Raw genomic sequence first — 17,131 nt, 5'->3', positions numbered from 1 at the left:
GAGCTTCAGAAGAAATTGAGCCTCAAAAAGACCTCCTGGAGTTTTGAGGCATGTGCAGGGAGTATTCATTATCTCTTATGATGGTATGCCATTCCCTGCTCTGCGCATCTGCCTGGGGAGGCGAGCCAAGGTGGAATAGGGGTATGGCCACCATGACACCCACTCCTCCCCTCCCCCGCACACACCTGCCAGCCCAGGGAAGCTAGGAGGGTGCAGTACCCACTTCTTGTGACCAATACACCTCCACTCCCTGCAGGGTGGCCAGGCACAACTGTGACCTTAATCAGCAGTAAGGCCAAAACACCTAGAAGTGATACTGAAATGAAATATGATTATAACATGTATGGAGCCAGAAAAAAAGTGCAAATTCTGGGCAGTATTGGTACAGACTATATTTAGGCACAAATGATAGTGCCCTTCTCAATAAAGCATTCTTGAGGCTGATGTAGAATTCTGCACATTGTTTTCAGCATCAGTATCAGAAAGATGTGCCAAAACTGGTGTGAATGCACAGGGAAGAACAAAAAGACACCTGCGATTCTGCAAATATTGCTGTACAGCAGGTAGAAGCATTAAAAGACTTAAACATGGAAGTACTGGGAACACTGAAAGAGTTAATTTCTAAAAAAGAGTTATGACCAGCTCCAGCAATATTTCCTATGCTTCATGAGGAATACCATTAGAACCAGTAATAGTTCCAGACCTGGAAGGAGGTTTTTAAATGCACCATTGCAGCTTGGCTAAACAACCAATGGAGCCTATGATAGCCATCTACAAAAATTTGAATAAGAAAGAGCAACTGTTTATGGTGACCCAAGGAGATAACTAGAAGTAGTTAGAGGTAGCTAAAGAAAGGGAAATTTAGGACTCTAAGGTGCTTAAGCACATGCCTAACTTAAAACACAGGAGCCATCTCAATGGCCTTGTAATTGTGAAAAGGATCAATGTGGAATCGTCACACCAGGTGTGTAAGTCTTTGGGAATTCATGTGAAACATCTTTACTTCTGTGAATCTTCCATATCATCTCTCTTTCTCATTCCAAGAGCATGGTTGTGAGGGGAATGGTCCCACAGTTTGCAGCTGCACACTGCATCTCCTTTTCTGGAGTTAAAGGCATAGGTGCTGGAACAAGGAGTGGTGCTGTCACCTCTCCTGTCTTGAAATAGTAATAACAACCCAAATACATGGTGATGAAGCACTGGAATGGGTTACCTAGGAAGGTGGTGGAATCTCCATCCTTAGAGGTTTTTAAGGTGCAGCTTGACAAAGCCCTGGATGGGATGACTTAGTGGGGTTGGTTCTGCTTTGAGCAGGGGGTTGGACTCAATGACATCTATGATTCTATGACATGGTTTCTGTCTTTAGCACTTCCATTATAAAAATTGTTCCAGCAGCACTGGTTAAAGGCCATGGATCCAGAGTTATCTTCCATTTAAATCTCTGGCAATGGCTAGTGCAGCTCATTCCCTGGCTGAAGCTTCTGCAGCTGACCTGCCTCCTAAGTCACCTGGTGGCCTGGATGCCTGTCATTCGGACTGCTCATGGTGTCCATTCCATTCTCTTCCCACTCTTTAGGCACACTTGGCTGCACAGCAGAGGGGAGCATAAGGCCTTTTGATTTTATGAACATTAGAGGAAAATATCACATTTCAGAACTCCTGTAATTCAGCTCATTAAAATATCAGAGTAAAGTTTTTCAGCTGAGTTATTTTGTCATTACATCTCAAAAACTGCTTTGTTCTTTAGAAAAAGGGAGCTTGGCTAATTAAGGACTTCACTGCCAGATCACCACTGTACCATGAGTGCTTGAATTGTAAACAGATATTAAATTGCTGCAAAAATGAAACCACAAACCAAGCAAGGATGATGGCCATCTGAAAGCAAGAAAGTCCTCCAAACAAACCACACGTACATTTGTATAAGGACCCAGCAGAGAAGCAGATTGACAGCCACAGAGGGAGCTGATAGAAACACAGGCCTTGTCTGCTATGGTGGTAGCTTTGTTGTTGTGACTGCAAAACTGAAACTAATACAAAAGTGAGGCTTTGCGCTAGGGAATGGAGTGTGAGTGGGTGTGGAATGCCCAAATATTTAAAAAGACAGAACAGCACATTCCTCTAGCCTACTTTAAAAAAACAAAAATCAAAAAAATTTCCATACACACTCATGCTCTCTATTCTTTATATGGCTAAACATTATAGAACTTAACTAAAATTTTGGATGGACTACTGCAGACTCAAATTTCAAGGGATTTTTCTGCCCTGCAATATCAACTCACTAACTAAACAACTTATAAGTTCAGGCACACAACTGGTTTTTGCACTCTCTTGGGATAAGTTGGTGATGGCAGTGTTCTGAACAGCTGATGGCAAGGAATCAACTGGATCTGATTCCAAAGTTTCTCTCAGAAGTCATTGAAATTAGGAGTTCAAACATAAGGAGATTCAATCAGAGGAAAAGGTCCTACTGGAATTTCCCTGGAGTCCAGTATTTGCCAAGGCTGCATTTGATCCATATGTCATTTCTATAAAATACCATTGGCTGTTTTTACTGTGAACAAAACAGGTCCCATGCATTTTACAAGTTCTCCAGGTACCCATTTCACTCCACAACCGTAGCTGCAAGCCCACACTAATTTTTTCACTTGAAAAGATACGGAACTTCTTAATTCCAAAGATAATGCTGAGAGCTTGCTCTGTTTATGGTGAGAATTCATGATGCAAAGGCAATTAGTTTTTCCATGCCATTAGGAAAAGTCTGGGAAAAATCTGCTCCCACCCCATATGGTGAAGCATCACAAGTCAATTACAATGATAATTGATAGTAAAGCATCAAAATGCATAAGAACTTTAGCTGATGTCAACAGTTTCTTTTCTTCCTTAATACACACTCACACTTTTTAGTCCCCTTCCATATTTTCTTTTGTTGTAGGAGTTCACATAAAGGTGCCAATACTGTCACCAGATTAGGCAGAAATTTACCATAGTAGTTAAGCAGCCCTAACAATGTGACACGTTCTCTGGCAGTGGCACTTAAATGCCTGTTTTCTCTTTCTCCAATGATTTCCTTAAGCCTGTGGCATCAATTATATGTCCAAGGCATTTAACTGAAGGTTTGAAAAAAACTCACATTTGTCTTAACATACTCTCTCCGTGGTCTTCCAAACACTGCAGGACAGCATCCAAATTTCAAAGATGATCCTCTTGATCCTTTCCTGCAACAAGGATGTCATCCAAATAGCACTGAATTCCATTCAGTCCCTTCAGAATCTCACCCAGGGCTTTCTGGAGCAGAGCAGGTGCTAGCACAATACCAAAAGGCAACATATTGTAACAAAAGCCTTTTTGCCTGTTGATTGTGTGATCTGGAATCTCACAGATCTGTCACCATTTGTAGGTATGCATTGAGCAAAGCCAACTTTGTCCCCAACTCTGTCCCCAACTAAGAGTAGCAAACAAATCTTCAATATGAGATAGTGTATATTGTTCTACACATAAAACTGGATTCAGTGACTCTTTGAAATCTCCACAAATTCAAACAGAACCATCCTTCTTGATCACCACTGCAATGGGTGTAACCCACTCACTGCCAAATAATGGTGGATACTTTCCTTCAATCACATACAAGGATAAAATGACTGATTGTTTATCTAGCTGAACATACACCTGGAGCATACATTTTGGGACCAACTTTTCTCCAGTCTTCAAAACCATGGAGATGCCTAGAATAACTGGTGATAAAGTCTGGTGATAGGTGCAGAAATCAGTGAGACACCTGTCCAGTGTCAAGCTCCATTCTTATAGGAACTCCTTCAAATCAGGTGTGCGACTCAGGTGCCATCTCTGACTTAGCTTCCAAAAACACTTGATCAATGTCATTAGAGCTAGTTTTTTTCCACATTATGAATTCTCAACTTCCATCCTTTTTTAAGTTCAGTCTTCATAGATATCTGCTTGAATGGACAGTCGCTTTCTTTTGCCAGCCGTTGAACTGTGGTGTCTCCTTTTTTCTAGCACTTCCTGCAAATAACCTGGCATGCCCAGCAGTTCTTCTCATCATATGGCCACACAGAAATTCCTTACTTTTCTGTGGTTCTGTCTCGCCAATTCAGGAGATGAACTTCAGTTCACACTAAATTCCAGAGAATCCATCTTTGCAGTCTTCATTGCAACAGCTACTTCAACAGCCTTTTTTAATGTAAGCACTGATACAACCAGTAACTTGTCATTACATAATCCAGAGACTAACTGGTTGCTCATGGCATCATTAATGTTTGTCCAAACTGACAATGCTCTGACAACTTCCTTAGAGCAGCAACAAACTGTACTATGACTCTCCACTTCCCTGATGGAATCGATACCATTCTGTTATCATCTGTTTGATAGGAGAAAAATAGTACTGCAGTAATTGTGGCGTACGAGGAAGTTCAAGCACAGTTTGAGGCAACAGGTCAGACAGCAGTCCATTTGTCTTTGAGCCCATCACTGTCAGCAAGTTGAAACACTTCCACCTGCAATAGTGTTGCAAGTTACAAACGGCTCATGATTTGCAGTTATCAAATTCACTAACATTGCCCACAAAAATTGCCATTTCTCTGCTTTCCTGTTGGATTTCATGCCTCCTGGATGTCTTCTCTGCCACAGGGAAACTGTCTTCTTTTGTTTTGTGTATCTGCTCCTGATCTCTTTCTTCTAGCTGCATGCCAACACTGCAGAACTCGTTTTTTGGCTATACTTGGGTTTCCTATGCTAGCGTGCACTGAGGATGTATAGCCAAGCTGTTTGTCTGCCTGCTTGCAATGGTCACCCAACATAGCTGGTTACTTCCCCCTCACTGCTTTTGGTTGCAGAAGCTCCAGGCAGAAATCTATTCCTTGGTTTTGATTTTAATTGCCAATTCTCCCTCTCTTTCTGGCTACTTCATGATGTCCCAGCAGCAAAAGCAGCAATATGTCACCTTGCTCTCCCAGGTGAACTTTTCCCTTCTTTTTTTATAGCATTATTTGCTTACTCTTTCTTCTTTTGGCAGAGACAGCAGTGGACACTCATGGGACAGAAATCCTTCATTGCCAAGTGTGATATTTGGACCCAGAAAAGAAGGAGACAGACACAGAGGGAACTGCCTGCTGTGGTGATAGCTTTATTTGTTTGGCTGCAAAATTGACACTAACACGCAAGTGAGGCTTTGCACAAGGGAGGGCAGAAGTGCTCAAGCATTTAAAGGGAAAGGATATCACACGCACACACAAGTCCAGCGTTCTTACTAATAAGACCAGTGAGATTTTTTAATTATTCCTGATTAACAAAAAATAGCAGATATCTGGGGACATTTTAGCTTCCTCCTGTAAAGAAAGTATAATTTGAATCTCTTTTCTAAATTATAAAGCTGTTTAAAAAAATTTAGTTTTTGGTCTAGATCCTAAACTAGTTTAAATCACCAGAACTCCATTGAAGATCAAAGGAGCTGTGCCATTTTACATCAGTGAGGATCTTGCTAGCAGTTTGATAATGGTTTGAAATATATTAATGTTTCTTAAAACTAAATACATACCGGGATGCCTGGAACACTTCAGTTTGTTTGTATAAAATAGTACCTGTATATTTTCAGAAACAAAGAGGTTTGTTAAAACTAGCTGTTCAAACTTTGCTAAATTCAGAATTGTATTTCTTATTAATAGGCTTTAAGCCACTCTTCAGATAGCTGTAAGCCTGCACTGTTAACCAAGATATACTTGAAGAAAAATATTGCTTGACCCTAGAGAAAGGTTAGCTCTATGCTACAGGGATTTTAATTCTTAGTTTCATTAAAGAATTAAATTAAAGTAATACTCTTACCTCTCCCCCCCCCCTTAACACAAAAAAGGAATGTTAGCTTCACCCGGACTTGCTGCTCATCTTCAGTATTTTGCAACCTTTTCTTCACAGTAAGGGCAAAGGTCCCTTCATTGATATTCTGAAGGGAATCTGCATGACATTGTTAGGAATGGGCAAGTGATCTGAAAGTCCCTACACAGCCAATATGATTCTGATTAAAGCTTGGCATTTGTTTTCTTGCTCTTTGGAGCAGACAGCATGCTGCCTGGAATTAGAAATATGAAAGGAAGAGGAATTTCCTACTGTGCAGAGAGCATTTCTTCCTCCCTCTTTTCACAATGCAGTAAAATTGGCAATTTTTTTTTTCTGAGATTCAGATCATTAAAATGAGGTCATCTTTGCTTTCCCCTTTAGAATGTGATGGTGTTATGTCTCTCAAACATTATTCCCTAGAGTTGCTGAGAGAGACCTGAGATTGCTCTCAGCTTCTTAACTGATATTTCATCTGCAGCATTTCAAACTGAAAAAAAAAAATACATTATTTCACCAAGCAAAAGAGAAAGTTATAGTTTGAGGAAAGTTTCAGTTAGCAAATTAATAATAAATGTAAATAAAGCATCATGCATTTTGAAGAGAGACTCTTTTGCGAGCACATTCTGATAAGTTTGTGTGAATACCATGGAATTTGTGGCCACAATCCTGCAGAGATTTAAGCACATCCTTAACCTTATAAACTGGGAAGAAAGTCATTGGCATGATTTGCTGTGTACAATTGAGCATTTGCATTAATCTTTGCAGGACTATGGCCTTGGTTTGATTTTCTAGTTCAACAAGCCACTGAGAAATTCCATTTCTCAGGACTCCACGTAGCCTCACTACTTTGAGAGTGCACATTCCTTTTCACCCCAGCTCACCTTCATCACCAGCACAGGCTGTAATACTACGGAGGATTTGATCAGGCTGAATTGTCCCCGTAATTATGCAATAGGGATTGTTCACATTTTGATAAGAAATTGCCAAAATTCAACATTATTTTAAAAATCTTTATTTTCAATGATTTTTTCCCCAAAAAAATTCCATTTTTCCAAAAAGTTTTTTATGGAAACTTTAAATGAAAGAAATTTAGCTTGTTGGTTGTTCTGTGATGTGTGTTTTGTTATCATTTTTCGTGTTTCTATTTTTCATAATGCCAATTTTGACTGTCCAGCTTAGCCACAGGTTAAGTCAGACCCCTGGAAGCCTAAGGGCAAATTTTAAAGCCATTAGTGACAGTTATGTGCCTAACTTTCATTGAAAGTCAGTGGGACTTCAGCTCTCACTTCAGGGCTTTTAAATATTTTACTCATGGCATATTTTTCTCCATTTTGAGTTTTCCAGTTCACTAGTCTGTCTGTGACTGCCTGTCATGGGGCCCACTCACTGCGGGTGGGGTTTCCTCTTGGCTGCTCTGTGGATTAGCTCTTTCCAGGTGCTGCACCATCCTCTGGAAGTCTCTCCACCCATTTCTGCAACTCCAGGTGCTCTTTCTTTGAGACTTGGCCCTCCAGCCGAGTCATTATGCATGTTTCCCCCCCTCTGGGGCACCACAGTCACTCTTGACAAATGGATTCAGTCAATCTTGCCACTCACTGCCCAATTGATGCTACTGCCTCAGTGGCAGGTAGGGGAACCTGGACTCACCCTCTACTCCAGGTCCCAGCTCAGGGACCCTCACATCAGCAGCCGAGGTCTGTCCTATCCCATACCTTGTTGCTTTTTCCCTGAGCTGTTTCCTACATTGCCTCTATCAAACATCTTCTCCACCCTGCTCTGAGTATGCCCTTCCCTCCTGGCTAAGATCCCTTCTCTCCCTGGCCTCAGGGAGAGTGACTCCATCTCCCAGTTTATCTCAGCTTCCAGGCTTTATACATGCCCCTCCTATTTCTGCCCAACTGAGCCTTATCTGTAATTAATTCCCTGATCCCTGGCTCCTATTCCAGGTAAAGCCTGGGGTGTTAATTGGCCCAGCTAGACACCTTAACCCCTCCAGGCCTTGTTTGTGGTAGACACCCATCACACTTCCCCATTGTTTATATAATAAAATCTAATTTTCAGGTGTTTATCTTTTCCTAATAAAAATGCCTCCTGAGGTAAAAATTTCCGTCCTTGGTATTCCTAGTGCATCTACCATCATCACAGCTAAATTCCAGTACTAGTATGTGTGATACCCTGTGTCTGCAAACAAACAACACCCCATATTCACCAATGTCATATAATTATGTTCTGTACAAAGTACACCTTGTATGGTATTATTTAAAAAGTCTTGATCTACTAAACATTAATATCTTGTCGGATTGTATGTGCTACCATAGTATGTGAAGTTATAAAATATTGTTGTAAATCTACTAGAACATGTTGTGAGGTGGGAACCACCTATACCAGCTTTTCAGGTACAATAATGAAATGGCTTACAACAAGGCTTCATTGTAGGATGCACATTCACAATGGGGTTGCTTGACCAATGGGAAGCAGCTGCCACTCACATCTATGGACTGTTCTAGCAAGTTGAAACTGACTATATAAGGAGGAGCATGACATCATCATTTGGCTCCACTCCCATTTGACTGAACACCTGAAGGGTTGTCTAGAAGATAACTTTATTTTTAAAGTACCAGGCATGGAAGATTTTGGAGTCCCAGGCATGGAAGGTTGCCCAGCCTGCATTTAAGAAACTGCTTGTACCAGCTAACAAGGGTGAGACATTGCTAATTCAAGAGCTTGTTAGTGTGTATAACTTAGACTGGACCTTATGTTTATTTCTTTGGGTAACTTCTTTTAATCTCTTTACCTTTGCCATTTATAATCACTTAAAATCTATTTTTCTGTAGTTAATAAACTTGTGTAATGTTTTATCTTAACCAGTGTGTCTTTGAATGAAGTGGTTGGACAAACTGCTCAGTAACAAAAAATGGTGCATATCCCTTCCACTTCAAGGGAAGGGCAGACTAGATAATTATCTCCACTGATCAGGCTTTTCGACTAGAGAAGATGTTGTGGTCCTGGGCTGAGGAGCCAGCTGGAGTTTCTCTGTTGTTGGTTTGTGAGTGGCTGGAAAACATTCATTGAACTGAGCTGGGTGTGGTCCCTGCCTGTGGAAGGATGTGTAAGTGCAAACCCTGCCAGGAGTTTGTGGCTTGTCACAGCATCAGAGTGTGAGAGGGAGCCCAAGCTTGTCAGAAAGACAGCTCAGTGGTATCCCAGCTACCAGGCGATATCCCAGGGGTTCTGCATGCCACCACAGTATGTCACACAGAGCATATATAAACCATAATTATTTTTTCCTAAAATGTGAAATATGTTTAAAACTATTTGACAATTACAATGGTGCAAGAAAGTGATTCTGTCGACTCCTACAGCACAGTTATATTATTTTTGCCCTTTTAGTCCAAGCCGTTAGGCCATATTCAGGGCCTTGCAGATTTATTTTCTTTAGGAAGAGAAATGGATGATACAAGTCAGATATTTATTTGGTGCAATCATGTTTATTTACAAAGAATGTACAAAAAGTCCTGTTTCCCTGAGCACAGAAGAAACAACAGCAGGCAGTTTCCTTGCTCACTTTCTCCAAATCTTCCCCTCAAAGAGATGTGCGTCTTTGTTTTCACTCAGGGTCATGCTCATGATTCCTTTTCTGACTGTCCACTTCTTTCTGCCTCTGACACACACACACATATTGACAAACAATCCTCTAGCCTCTGCATTTGCAATAAGGAAACCCCTCATACTGCATAATTTATCTTCTGATCAGGCCTTGCCATGCAGCCCAGTGCCTTGGGCAGTGTCTGCTACTGTTTCCAGCTACCTCACTACATGAAAGGGTTTAATTGCTCATTCCATCTAGCTTCAGAGAGGGTGCTTAGCACACCCATCAGTTTTAACCAGGTCTGTGACTATCTTTAAATCAGATATGACTGATGGCAGCATAAACTTCCAGCATAACATTGTTTGATTTTAACATGTAGTTCTTTTTGAAGGGAATATTTTCTCTTTTAAAGAACACACATTGTTATTCACTTGTCATTTTAGCTACAGGGAGTAAATGAAACAGACATTCACTCCCAAACTAGAGTTATCAGAGTCTGTCAAATAACATAATTTTGACCTCTTCACTAATTTTTAACTAGACACTTTGAGAAAGGCAAAGATGCCTGGAATACAGCAAATGATTTAATAGACCAAAAGGGAGCAAAATAAACAGACTAAGTATTTATGTATGCATACATGCACACATATGAATAAAACAGCATGACATGAATAGAGCTGGTAAAACTATTCATAGCAAAGACTGCATTCATCTAATTTAGTCTTGCTGTGACTAGACCATGACCAATTCATAATTTTTTAGTCAGATAATTTAGTAATAAATAGACATAATTAGTCTGAGGTCTGTGAACAAAGTTCATCCTATGACGATTGTGATTTTTTTTTTTGGTAATAGTGTCATTATGTATCATTTTACAATTGTCTGAAAACATACTTGCAAAATGTTTCCATATCTGTTGAGACCACAAGAGGCCACACTCAGGCATTGTATATTTAGTAATCACATTCACAGTTGTGAATCCCACAAAACAGCTGACAGTGCAGAAATGTCAATGTCATGGGTGTCCTTAAGGGCATAAGGATGCTGCTCCCGGTGCTGCTGGCAATCACTGCCACAGCTACTACTGTGTTTCTTCAACCTAGAGGAAGTTGGATAATTCTTAAAGGACCACTCTCTCTGGGAAATATAAGACACCTCTAGCCAGGGGTGGTATGGGGGGGCACTTGCAGTCACCTGAAAATTTGCCTTAGCCCCCTCGTAGCCATCCCTCCCGGCACAGAGGTCAAACGTTACACAGAAGTAAGGTCCACATGGTAAGGCATTGCTACCCTTGTTTATGCGCTGCTGCCTTCAGACGTGAGTGCCCATCCAACAGGTGCTGATTTCCAGCCACCTGAGTCAGAGGGAAGAGTGGAGAAAGCAGCGGCTGATGGCCAGGCGCCCGGCTCTGAAGGCAGTGCCACCGCCAGCAGCATGAAGAACTGCAGAAGTAAAGGTGACATATGCCCAGAAGATGTATAGTGCAGCCCCCATCCCTCCCCCAATTTTATGTCTAGCCTACCTCAGCCTCCCCTGTCCCCAAGGAAGAGGCTGGCACCATCCCTGCCTCTAGCCCATGTGGAAGATCTGTTCTCAGCAGTGTGCCTCTAAAATTCTAGTTCTATCAGAAGGACTTGTAGAGGCTTGACTGGCCCTCTACTCTTCCCAGTTTGTGATGCTGTCAGTCCTGGCTGCAGAGGCATTGTCAAAGGAGTTGCTTTTATATTTGCTCCAGTATAAAGTAGAGTGGAATTTGGACCTGAGAGGCAAATTATACCCTCAGCTACCAAACTCTAAAGTCAATAGGAGTCACATGAGAGTGCAAAAGAGTAGAATGTGGCTCTTGGGGATAGAGGGTTGGTTGGGGAATGGTTCAGCCATGCAACTGCTGAGTTTACCCACATTTTTTATTTATTGATGCAACATGCATATTTTGTGGACACAGCTAAACTAATAATATAGTAAGATTTTACACTAGTTTAGCTGAGGGAAGAATCTGGACCTCAGTGTTTGACTTAAATGAACAAAAGCGACAAAAATGCAAAATAAGGAATAAAATGAGATGACAAAAGTGATAGCATGACTAAGTGGATTAACTGTAGCACCCCCTCATGGCCAGGCATGGCAGCTCTCTCCCCATCTGGCAACCCCCACTGTTCACCGCTCTGCTGAGCCTCCTCTTCCCATGACACAGTCCCCCAGCTAGGTCACATTTAAGTCCAAATCCCTTTCAGGTTACTACAGTCCCAAGTCTACATAAGATAATACTTAAAGTTCAGTTACTTCAGCCCCTCTTTCTGTTACTAAGACTCAAGGGTTCTCACACAACGTCTTCAGTGTAGGCCACCCAATGAAATCTCAACTCCTGTATGTTTAATCCTACTTAACTCCCCAACATTTATAGAACCGTGTCTCAGGCTCACCATAGCAAGAACCTCTTGTCTCCTGCTGTCTTCATACTTTTTCAGCCTCAGCTCCCTCTTTCAGGCCTGCTGCTGTAAGAATTGCCAACCCCTGTAAACTGCCTTTTGGTGGACTGTCCTCACCCAGAGTTTTCCTTGCCTCTAGCAGTTTTCCCCAACACTCTTAGCTTCCCAGACTTCCCTTCCAGGTCCCATAACCTCCTTCATCGGGGCCTCTTGGTGGAACTCAACCTAATGCCTGTGAAGCTCTTTCTGACTCTGATTTTAAAGCTCAGGGTCCCTCCTGACTCAGGTCCTTCAAGTTCTAACTCCAACGATTCCCTCAGCATGTTTCCTAAGTGCAGAGCAGGCCTAAAACAAAGAAACTCCCTTTCTCCTGGGTCTCGTTCCTTGCTTTTCTTCCCATTGTCCTGTACTCCTTCCTTCATGAAGACTCATCTCCTTTCCAACTGGGTGCAATCACCAGTTATGCCTGACACCACACCAGGTATCACTCGTGGCCTCATTGGACAACTGTTAAATCACGGGGTTATTATCATAGAGTATTAAGGATTAAATTCTGAGGCCTGGTCTACACTAGGAAATTAGATCAGTATAAAAATCCACTCCCCTGAGCGATGCAGTTAAACTGACTTAATCCACAGTGTAGCCAGTGCTACTACATGGGTAGTGCCCTCACTGAAGCGCTACAGAGGCACAGCTGCACAGCTAGAGAGGCAGCTGCAGTGTTTTAAACATAGACAAGATTTTAGTTGATGATTCATAGATTTTTAAGGCCAGAAGGGACCATTATGCTCATTTAGTCTGAAATCCTGCACAACATAGACCTTAATCCTTCCTCTTGAACTGCAATATATTATGCATGTTGTAATACCTCATGTTGCTTTCAGTCCTGTGCCATATCTAAGAACTAAAAGGGAATTGTGTCCACATAGATTTTCAGTTTTCACTGTCAATTTGTGTTCATTGATAGGTTTAATTCAGATCTTTAAGATTATTAATTGTAAGTATTTTTGTGGTGGCATCCACTCATATTGTCTTTTGGCTTTCCAAAGTAAAGGCTTTTCTAGATTACTGCCTGCTAGCAGATTTGAGGCCATTGGAACAAATTAGTCCCTGGCGGAACTCCAGTGAAGGGACAAATTTGGTCCTTGAAGATGGCCCTGACCTCTCCCAGATTCCTGGAGATCTGTCAGGTTTGGTGGGGAAACAAAGCATGCCCCCTCCTGAAGAAAATAATTAGGGAGAACCTTAATAAAGAGATAAAGAGATCCTTCCCTAGCTTTTTCTACTCTCCTTCCCTACCTAATTTTTCCTTGAGGCAGATGTTTCAGATCTATGGGAGGCATTGAGGTCTAGTGGATAGGTCACTGGACTTGGAGTTAGAACTTCTGGGTCTTGTTCATGGCTGTTACTGACCTGCTGTGTGACAATTGGCAAGTTGATTCATTTTCCTGTGTTTCAGTTTCCCCATCTGTAAAATGGAGAACACTCCTATACAATGAATGGGGAGAGGTTGGTGCCTAGAATGCAATCCAAAAGCCAGCACACTTGAGGTCAAGGTCAAGAGCCACCTATGCTTGCCAGTGGGAGATAGCAATGAGAGAGGTGTGCCTAACCCCTTCCTGTTTGCAGAGATAGGCACCTACAACCAGGAGGTACCTACCTACTTCTACTAGTGATCCATGAATTGGTGGAAGATAGACACTCTTCTATGTAAGTCACATGTGGGGACTGAACTGGTAGGCATGATTAGAAGTTACCTAACTCTTCACAAGACACCCAGAGGAGTAGCTCCCATATAACCTTTAGCCCACTCATTACAGCACTCACCTGGGATTTCAAAGACTACTGGTTCAACTCCCTCTTTTGCCTGAAGAGAAAGGATTTGAACAGGGAGCTGCTACTTCTTAGGGAATGCCCTAACCACTGATCTGTGGAATATTCTTCCTGCATCTCTCCTCTTGAAGTTGTTCCACTTTAATTAAAGAATTGAATAATTAAGCATTCATTGGGCCAAAGAAGGAGTGAGAATGACTCTATAACATCATTATTACTTTCATGCCAGCTGCTGCTTATTTGAGTGTTTTGATGAGGAAGGTGCTATATAGTCATGGTAAATAAATATGAGGTAACACCTATGTGTTTAGAAGCTAACTAGATCTTTGTTTCTGTCCTTTAAACCACAGGGCCAGTAAAATAAAAATTAATAATGAATTTGCCATAATCACTATGGGTTATTCTGTGCTGCTGAAGACTAAGCAAAACTCTCTGTTAATTTCATTATGGAGATTTGCTTATACACTGATGGCATGATGTTGCTCTGTGCTATTTGCAGGCACATGGAAATAACACTGTTGTGATGCTATATTTACCAATTAACGCCTGCAGTGCATATTGTAGTCACCATGTAAGCAAATGAGCTTTTACAAGATACTTGAGTGCTGTAGAATAAATCAGTCATTACCAATTGCTCTGGGAATATGCCCAGGGGAGAATGACAAGCTGAAAGATGTTTTCCACAGGAATTATCCTTAATGAAGGTTGTCACTTGGGAAATAGATATGGTGGAGTAAACTGAGTAAATTAAGCATGCAATAATATTTTTGGTTTATGTGAAATCTATTGGTTTCATCACTAATATGTAACAAATCATCTTTGGAATTTAAAAAGAAAAGAAATTTCAAGATCATTTTGAAAATATGCTTTCCTATATACAGTACATGTTATTATTAAAATCAATCCTGTATGTTGTGTACAAATGAAATGTCTCTCCCTTATGGGATTATCAAAGGCTAAATTGCAGCCGCCTGTCTTGTGATGACACGAGAAAATCCTGGAAAACAAGCTGCCACAGTCATGCTGAAATTAAAGATACACATATCCATGTACTGAGATGCATTAGCAGGTCCCATTCATTTTCTTTCTTCACTATTATCAATTTGATTTAAAATGCTGTCTGGCTTCTCCCTCACACTCTTGTTTGATTTTCTACACTTGTTCCATATACTAAGATACATGGTGCATCTATTTTAGTGACACTAGTTACATGTTCATGGCTTGTTTATACATTTTAAAACAAGGAATTTTTACTTCAGCATGAAAGATGGGAAGAATCTGAATTATCCTTGAGGTTTCCTGATTGCACCAGAAGCAGCGATACTTACTCCTCTACTTAAATGTAACAACATCTCAACGGAGATTATTCAAGACACAGTAAATGAATGTGTATAGCCAGTGACTGCTAATTTATGAACTGAGGTGAATGAGGTAATATCTTTTATTGGACCAACATCTGTTGGTGAGAGAGACAAGCTTTCACAGAGCTCTTCTTCAGGTCTGGGAAATGTACAAGGTGGAACAGATTTTTTTAGTATAAGTAAACATATGTTTCAAAGTACCATTCAAGGTGAATGGTCTGTTAACTCCTCTCCAGTGTAAGGGAAGAAAAAACTGGGGCAGGAGGGTGGGGTAAGCAATCACTCAATATCTGACCTGTCAGTCCTCATCCTCAAATGAAATCTGCACACTTTCAAAAGATGAGCCTGGGAGCTTAAATTCATAACTTTGCTAGATCATTGACTGATTAGAGACACTGGATTTATGTTTTATTACAATAATCTATAACACATTAAACCATTACCATCCTCCCTCCAGCTTTTTTTCCCTCGTTCTCCCCTCTGACTAGAAAGGTATTAATGGACAATTTCACCTTGAGTGATCCCTTGAAATATGTGTTAATTCCTTATGCTAAACAATCTTTTCCACCTTGTATTTAGCTGTGACACTCTGAGGGCATGTCTCTACTGACAGCGGCAAAGTCGCCACTGCCAGATCGATCTTTCTGGATCGATTGAGCGGTCAGTGTAGACCCGCTCAATCGATCAGGAAGTCGACTGAGTAAAACCACCCCCTCAAGTAGCACAGTGCAGTGAAGACACCATGCAGAAGGGAAGCACAGCAGTCAACATGAGTTATGCAAGCTACTCTGCGTAGTTTGCGTAACTTCCGTCGACTGCTGCCAAATCTCCAGGTAAGTGTAGACCAGGGCTGAGCACGTCTACACTACAAAATTGTCACACTAACTTATATCGGCATACAGCTGTTGCAGTAATTACATCACCTGTGTGTCTACACTTTGCTCTTTGTGTTCATGGTGCGCACCATCACTAGAAGCACTTGCACCAATTGAACTGTCAGTGTGGGACATTGTGGGACAGCTTCTGAAAGCCAACAGCAGTCGCTATAAGCAACTCAGGGTCTACACTGATACTGCTGTGTTAACATAACTACATCGACATTCATTCTACGTGGAGGTGAAGTTAGTAAATCAGTGTTGCCGGTGAGTTACATTGGCTGGGAGCAAAATTTTAGTGTAGGCATTTACAGAAGTGGGTCAACATAATCTGCCTTGCATCGACCAAACTCTGTAGTGTAATCCAGGGCTCCAAATACATTTCCTAGACCTGAAGAGCTCTGTGGTCCAATAAAAGATATCACCTCACCACCTTGTCTCTCTAATAACCCAGGACCAATAGGGCTACAACAACACTGCATACAATTTATGGACTGGCATTGCTCCACCACCTAGAAAAACCTCCTTGAAATAGACATTCAGGCAAACAGCATCACTGAAAGAAACCACAGGTTACTCAAAAACAAAGAAAGAAAATGTTTGCTGTACATATTTCACTGTCTCGCTCTGTCATGGTAACCAGAATTTATTTTCAGCCTTAACCTCAGAAAGAGGGAGGAAGGGAAGGAAGGAATGGCTCAATTCAACTTAATCCTTAACAAACTAAGTGTAATGTCATGTAGTCACATCCACACATGTACTAATATCCTAGGCCAGATCCACAGCTGGTGAAAATTGGTTTGCTCCATTGGAACCAATACAGTTACTTTTGTTTAAACCAGATGAGGATTTGGCCTTCTTATTACCATAATATACAATAGATCAGATTTGAGGTATAAATTGGTATCGCTCCACTGATTTCAACACAGCTATATTGATTCACATCAGCTGAACAAATGATTCAATTATTGTATTTTCAGTATTGATTGATTGATTTTCAGTACATTTTGATAGTCATAAAATAACAGAATAATTTCACTAATTTCTGACAGGAGGAGAAATACTGTACTGTTACACCAGTGTCACAGCCACAGTTACTCAATGGGTTATCATTTTTAGTGAAATTTTACATAAGAACTAGAGTATGATTTACATTTTTAAAAAATTCATTACCCCCAAAGACATGTGATTTTAATC

This window comes from Emydura macquarii, unplaced genomic scaffold, assembly GCF_026122565.2.
Source record: "Emydura macquarii macquarii isolate MOO-44397 ecotype Brisbane River unplaced genomic scaffold, CSIRO-AGI_Emac_v2 contig_431, whole genome shotgun sequence".
NCBI lineage: Eukaryota > Metazoa > Chordata > Testudines > Chelidae > Emydura > Emydura macquarii.
The sequence above is the reverse complement of the archived record's forward strand: the minus strand, read 5'-3'. Positions refer to the sequence as shown.